We start from the raw sequence: 6,739 nt of genomic DNA on the forward strand, positions 1-6,739 counted from the left end.
ATGACAGAGATACTATTAAAGGGGCCTTGACAAAAAAAAATCGCAGACAACCGATGCATGTTCATATGAATACCTGATTATTATTTGGCGATATTAGCCATTACAGTACAGAGTACATGATATTATTAAGAGATGTTATTCTCACTAATGTGTCTGCTGATATTATCCTCGCTAAAAGAAAGAGTCGACCGATGCTTGCTCATATGTTATACCTAATTATTATGGCAATATTAGCCATTATAGTACAAATTAAATGATATAGGACGGTCGATCTCCTTCTCATGTGTAAATTGCAGTACTCCTAGAGAGGGGCGTTTTGGAGCTCGGGCTCAGCTGCACCCATAATCTAGCTCGTTCGTTTCAGTCTTGGGATGTGAAGAAATGCAGCTGGATTGTCAGATACGAGCGTCAGTAAAACAGCGAAACTCCCGAATACGGTAGGAAACAGTGTGCAATACGTGGGGTCGGCTTGGCACGGCCCGACGGACGTCGCGGCGGCTCGGCCTGGGCCGTGGACCAGGACGTAGGCTTTCTGACTAGGCCGTGGACCAGGACGTTCGCTTTTTTAGTCTGGGCCAAGGATCAGATAATGGGTCCGTGGCGGTGGCGCTGTCTGTGCCGTCCTGTCGGTCGGCCGGGCACCCCCACTCGCGAAGAAATGAAAAAAAAGATAGATTTGCCCTCGCCGCCGTGGTAACCTAGGGTGTGGGGGACAAAAAGGGGAGAGTGTCGCGGAGGTCGGCCTACAGGACTGCGGCGGCGCCGGTGTTTCCACGTCGGGCTAGCGACGGATGGACGCCGAGGGTATGGAGTTCCTGCTTGACGCGGTGGACAGGTTGGTTCCGGGCAGATCTCTGCAAATTTTGTTATTTTAGATTACAGGCGGCGACGAGCTTTGAGTTGTGCTTGAACTGCCCTGCCTATAAATCTGAACCTGATGCCGTCGATTCGCCGTTTCTCTCGCAGATTCCCCGTACTGGAGGGATTTGCTGACAGGCTTGACCACCCAGATCCAGTTCCACTCCATTATCTGCTGGAGAAGGGGAGTGCAACTCAGGATGTTGGGGAACTGAATGGTGTTTCTGGGCTGGCTCAAACGGAGGACGAAGGAGCAGCTGCAGACCGACAAGAAGGTGACCAGCGTTTTCGTGATGAATATCCGACGAGGTCCGCTCAATAGACTGACAGGGTTAATCCACAAGCCCCCGGATGGACAAAAAGGTCAGAGCCCTGTTGTTGTATTTTGCAATTGCCCTGCAAATTAATTATACATGAGCACCATATATATATATGTTTAGTATGTACAAATGAGACACGAATCCAAAAAAGGACAAAAATGCCAGCAACCCTGTTGTGGTATTGCAAAATGCCCTGCAAATTTAACTTTACATGACCGCCGTGTATTCCTGTTCAGGATATAAAAATGTGACACAAATCCAGAATAGGGAGAAAATGAGAAAAGAAACTGCTGCTATTAGGAGTATCATATCAGAAAACGGATTTCCGGGCAGGGCAAAAGAAGGCCAGCGCGCCGTTGTGGTATTTGCAAATTGCCGATGTTTATGTTTAGGGTAAACAAAGGGGACACAAACCGAAAAAGATATGAAAATGAAAAAAAAAACCTGCTATTAGAAGAATCACCTGTGTGGAATAAAAAAAAGGAAATTAACTAAATTTTCCATTTTTCTTGCAAATATGCAGGCTCCGGCTCGGAAGTGCGCCACCGGACCGAGTGCCATGCCCATCGAGGATGAGCGCTCTCGAGGTTTCAATCCGCAAATATGCAGAGCAGCCTGACAAGAGTGTCGTTAGACCTGAGCTAGGACTCAGTTTTGATTCGTCGGGCGAGGCATATGATTTCTATAATCTATATTCTTGAGAAGTAGGTTTTGGCATAAGATATGGAAAAAGCAGACTCAACGCCGAGAGGACAAAAAGCATGCAGGAAATAGTTTGTGGTTGCTCGGTGAGTACACTTTTAATGCAACAAAATAAAAATTAAAAACATAAATGTGGAAACAATAGTAATGACTACGATCAAGATTTCTTTTGGAACTAGAGCTGGGCTACTTTTGACATGTTTGCTGGATGTTCTAAGGGGAAACCGGAAACCGAAAACAGTCGGTCCTGCAGATGTGAGTGCCCAGCTCTGATTAGGCTTCTGCGTGCATCCGACAACAGCTGGTACATAACAGAGCATCGAGCGAGTCACAACCATTCCATGTCGCTAACAATGGGAGAGAAAGTGCACTGGCCTTCTCATAAACAGATAGATGTATACACCAAGGATTTGATAAAGCAACTGAGGGAAAACAATGTTAACCTTGGGAAGGTATACAGTATAATTGGGAGCTTCTTTGGTTCGGTCGAGAAGGTCACTTTCACGAAGGGGACGCTCAAGAATATTTGTGGGAAGATTAGCCGTGAACAGGCTGAAGACGATGTCCGGAAGACACTTCAGGCGTTTGCTGACATCCAGGCCAACGCCATTGCCAAACTGATTTCGAAATTTTTTGAACCGATCGCTGGCATCCGATGGGAGGTTCTCTCGCTGAATCGGCAAGTAGTGGCACAACCAGAGGGGCGGGGCATGATGCGTTCGTGGGATTGAATCTTCCTGTGAATTCTCCCTAGCTTTTTTCTGAACTTCGAAGTGATCTGTGCATATGATTCAGCGGCACATCGATTCTGAATCAAAAAATCTCTGCCTGCTGCAGCCTTCACCTCCCTCCCGCATGGACTCCGCATCTAGCGCCTGGAGCACAACGCATCTGCCAGCGGATGTCGACGACACTAATGGAGAGGTGAGCAGCCCGATCTGCGGCTAACTCTCAGGCAGGAAGCAGATGCATAACTGAATCCTCTCTGATCTCGTTAGCTTTTGATTTCTCAGGGCGAGGTCGTCCAGCAAGATGAGTCTGTCCACCGGCCTCTCACCCATGATTTGGGCAGCATGGTGGGGCAAGATTCACGGGAAGAAGGATTTGGTGATTACGATCCAGCTGCTGCTCCGGATTCGCCGCGTAGCACTGGTAGTTCTGCCATCGACGACCAATCTGGTGTCATGTGTGGTGGCAACGTGGAAGACTCTGAAGATGAGGAGGACATTATCAGCATGCTGCCTAAACACCGCTGTATAATAGACTAGATCGTGTAGCTAAATGAGAACTGGTAGGTGATTTGTGTGCTAGAAGATGTTGGTTAATTAGTATCGTTCACGCGTTCCATTGTGACGGCCCTGTTTGTAAAATCTACTTCCTTGTTTCATTTTCACTGGTTGCATCCTTGAACCTTAAACACGCGGGGATCCATTCTGGGTTTTTTTTCTGGCTTTTTAGCCCTTTTTCAAGCACTTGTAGAAGCGTTGAGTAGCCAGGTTACCGGTCCTTGCCACGGCGGTCACGACCTCGTCGCCGCAGAGAGGGCATGCCATCAGAGGAAGCAGCCAATCGGCTGGGGCGGGGAGAGAGGATGAAGACGATGCGGACATGGCGTCGCACACGAGGATGAAGATGGAGATGGCTGAGCAGGCGCTAGCTCGGGAGAGTGCATGAGATGGATGGGGTAGTGGCTAGAGTGAATGACATAGTTGGGCTGGTGGGCATTTAATGGCGGATGTCTCGACACCGTCTGAGCGGAGTCTTGCTACGGCTCATGATGGCTCAGATGGGGTGCCAAGCCATCGCTTCTCTAGCTGTCCCGCGACGCCGTTGCGACCTGCCGTCTCCATAAATGCGCCGCTGTCACACGAGGCGGAAAAGGCATATACGACCTGGAAATACAGGAAGACGCACAGATCTTGCCGCACATCATCGGTGTGGATATCAGGATCAGCTGAGCCCGAGCTCAGAAACGGATTTTCGTTATACTATCTGCAATAAAAATATAGTACTCCCTCCATTCGAGAAAAGCATAGTGCATTTTTTCTGAAGTTAAACTTTGTAAACTTTGACAAACTTAAATAAGAAATAGCAAGTATTAATGAAATAAATAAAATTACACAAACATATTTTTATGATGCATCTAAGGATATTTATTTTGAATTGTAGATTCATATAGTAAATTTCTCCATAAACTTGATTAAAGTTTACAAAGAACATCTAGGAAAAGAAATCTCTATGCACTATATTTTGGAACGAAATGGGTACTAACTAGAGCTATCTTAGAGCATGTGAAAATTCATCAAAAATGGAAATAGACAAGGTGAAATTGTCCATCATAAGCCATTAATGCTAAGGGGGACCAAGAGATCGAGCTCCGGGAAGCGGAGGTGCCGGTAATTATGACTGTGTTTGGGAGGGGGCGGGGAGGGGAACCTGGAGGTCGATGGTACAACAAGCCAGATCCCCCGCGGCCCCAATGGAGATGACAGGATGGCGATGACGGTGGATAAAGGATGGTGGCCACATTTGGATTTTAAACTTATTTGAACTCATCTGTTATTTGAACTCATCTCTTTCGGAGTATTAGGATTTCGGACGAGAACTCATCTGTTACACGGGCACTTCAATGTTTTTTAAACTTATTTGAACTCCAGCCTATTTTTGCGTTCAGTATGCATCATAATAAAACAGAAAATAATAAAACAGAAAAGACAAAAACTATAAAAAAAATTACTAAAAAATAAATAGCAGAAAAAAATAATGCAAAAAAGAAAAAAACTATATAAAAAATTGTTATATTCACAAAGAAACTAAATACAGCAAAAAAACTACTCAGAAATAAATAAAAGAAAATTATATAAAAAATTGTTGGGGCGCTGCCCAATGGGCCTGCTAGACCTAGAGTTTGCAAATAAAAGAAAATTATATCCTACAAACTGGACAATCTCTTTCGGAGTATCAGGGTTTCAGACGAGAACTCATCTGTTACACGGGCAATTCAATGTTTTTTAAAATTATTTGAACTCCAGCCTATTTTTGCGTTCAATATGCATCATTCAAAACGACGTCATCAATTTCCAACACGTTCTGACATCATTTGTTGTTTTTCAGTCATTTACCGATTTGTTTAGAGAGCTAAATCACGGTGAAATTAAAAATCACTACAAAATGAACTTTGAAAATGTTGGAACTTGGCATGGTATCATCATTTCACCCGCATAGCATGTGCAAAAGAGTAGAGAGGGTCACGGCGAAAACTGGACGCACCTCGTGTACAAACTGGACAATCTCTTTCGGAGTATCAGGGTTTCGGACGAGAACTCATCTGTTACACGGGCACTTCAATGTTTTTTAAACTTATTTGAACTCCAGCCTATTTTTGCGTTCAGTATGCATCATTCAATACGACGTCATCAATTTCCAACACGTTCTGACATCATTTGTTGTTTTTCAGTCATTTACCGATTTGTTTAGAGAGCTAAATCACGGTGAAATTAAAAATCACTACAAAATGAACTTTGAAAATGTTGGAACTTGGCATGGTATCATCATTTCACCCGCATAGCATGTGCAAAAGAGTAGAGAGGATCACGGCGAAAACTGGACGCACCTCGTGTACAAACTGGACAATCTCTTTCGGAGTATCAGGGTTTCAGACGAGAACTCATCTGTTACACGGGCACTTCAATGTTTTTTAAACTTATTTGAACTCCAGCCTATTTTTGCGTTCAGTATGCATCATAATAAAACAGAAAATAATAAAACAGAAAAGACAAAAACTATAAAAAAAATTACTAAAAAATAATGCAAAAAAGAAAAAAACTATATAAAAAATTGTTATATTCACAAAGAAACTAAATACAGCAAAAAAACTACTCAGAAATAAATAAAAGAAAATTATATAAAAAATTGTTGGGGCGCTGCCCAATGGGCCTGCTAGACCTAGAGTTTGCAAATACAGGCCCAGAAGGGGCCAGCAGGCTCACAGGACAGCGCGCCGAAGTTAGGCCCAGAAGCCTGCTATATAGAGAAGTTCGAAGGAGCAGCCGCGGCTGGGTTTATAAACCAGTGCGGCTGCCCTTCGCTCGGCAAGGTGGGACTAAACATTGTGCACCGCTGGTGGCAGCGCACAACCATTAGTACCGTTTGGTGGCTTCAACCGGTACTAATGCGTGGGCCTTTAGTACCGGTTCAAGCCACGAACCGGTATATATGGCACTTACGAAAAAATCAGTTTCATCAACCCACTTCTTCTCCAACTTTTTCGCGTGGCATCGCCACCGCCGTCGCGTCGTCGCTCATCGCGTGCCACCCTCGCCGGCCCCGCCGCCCGTCGTACGCCGTCACCCCCGCCGCTCGTCGCCGCCGCCCCATACTACGTCGCCGTCTCGATCGCGCCGTCACCGCCGCCCCATACTACGTCCCCGTCGCATCGTCGTCTCGCGCCACCGCCCGTACGCCGCCCCCCGCTCATACACACACACATACACACACACACACACACACACACACACATTTTTTTACTTATTTTTTGTTTTCTGTTGTTTAGATTAATGTTAGATGAATTACGTAGATAAGAATGTTAAAATGTTAATGTTGGATGAATTATATGGAAAAGATGTTAAATATTAATGTCAATTTTAGATGAATTAGCTAGATATTAATTAGGTATATATATGAGATCTGAACTAGTTGAATTAATATAACTAGTTTATTTTTAGTATGAAAATTAATAGAACAAATTTATTTTAGTAAGAAAATATAGGTATATGAGATTATTTGAACTAGTTGAATTAATATAACTAGTTTATTTTTAGTAAATGCTTAGTTGAACTAGTTGAATTAACATAACTAGT

The 6,739-nt window shown here is 44.2% G+C and overlaps 1 long non-coding RNA gene across 2 annotated transcripts; it reads left to right on the forward strand.

Moving 5' to 3' along the window:
• The first annotated feature begins 631 nt into the window (after positions 1-631).
• LOC109740266 (uncharacterized) lies at positions 632-3,322 on the forward strand. Of its 2 annotated transcripts, XR_005759594.2 has the most exons (5): positions 632-835; positions 967-1,221; positions 1,702-2,619; positions 2,718-2,804; positions 2,894-3,322. It is a non-coding gene; the product is annotated as an uncharacterized lncRNA (long non-coding RNA). The 2 variants fall into 2 exon arrangements; XR_012188154.1 differs by having other exon boundaries at positions 1,702-2,804.
• The last annotated feature ends 3,417 nt before the right edge of the window (positions 3,323-6,739 follow it).

Source organism: Aegilops tauschii, chromosome 1 (genome assembly GCF_002575655.3).
Source record: "Aegilops tauschii subsp. strangulata cultivar AL8/78 chromosome 1, Aet v6.0, whole genome shotgun sequence".
NCBI lineage: Eukaryota > Viridiplantae > Streptophyta > Magnoliopsida > Poales > Poaceae > Aegilops > Aegilops tauschii.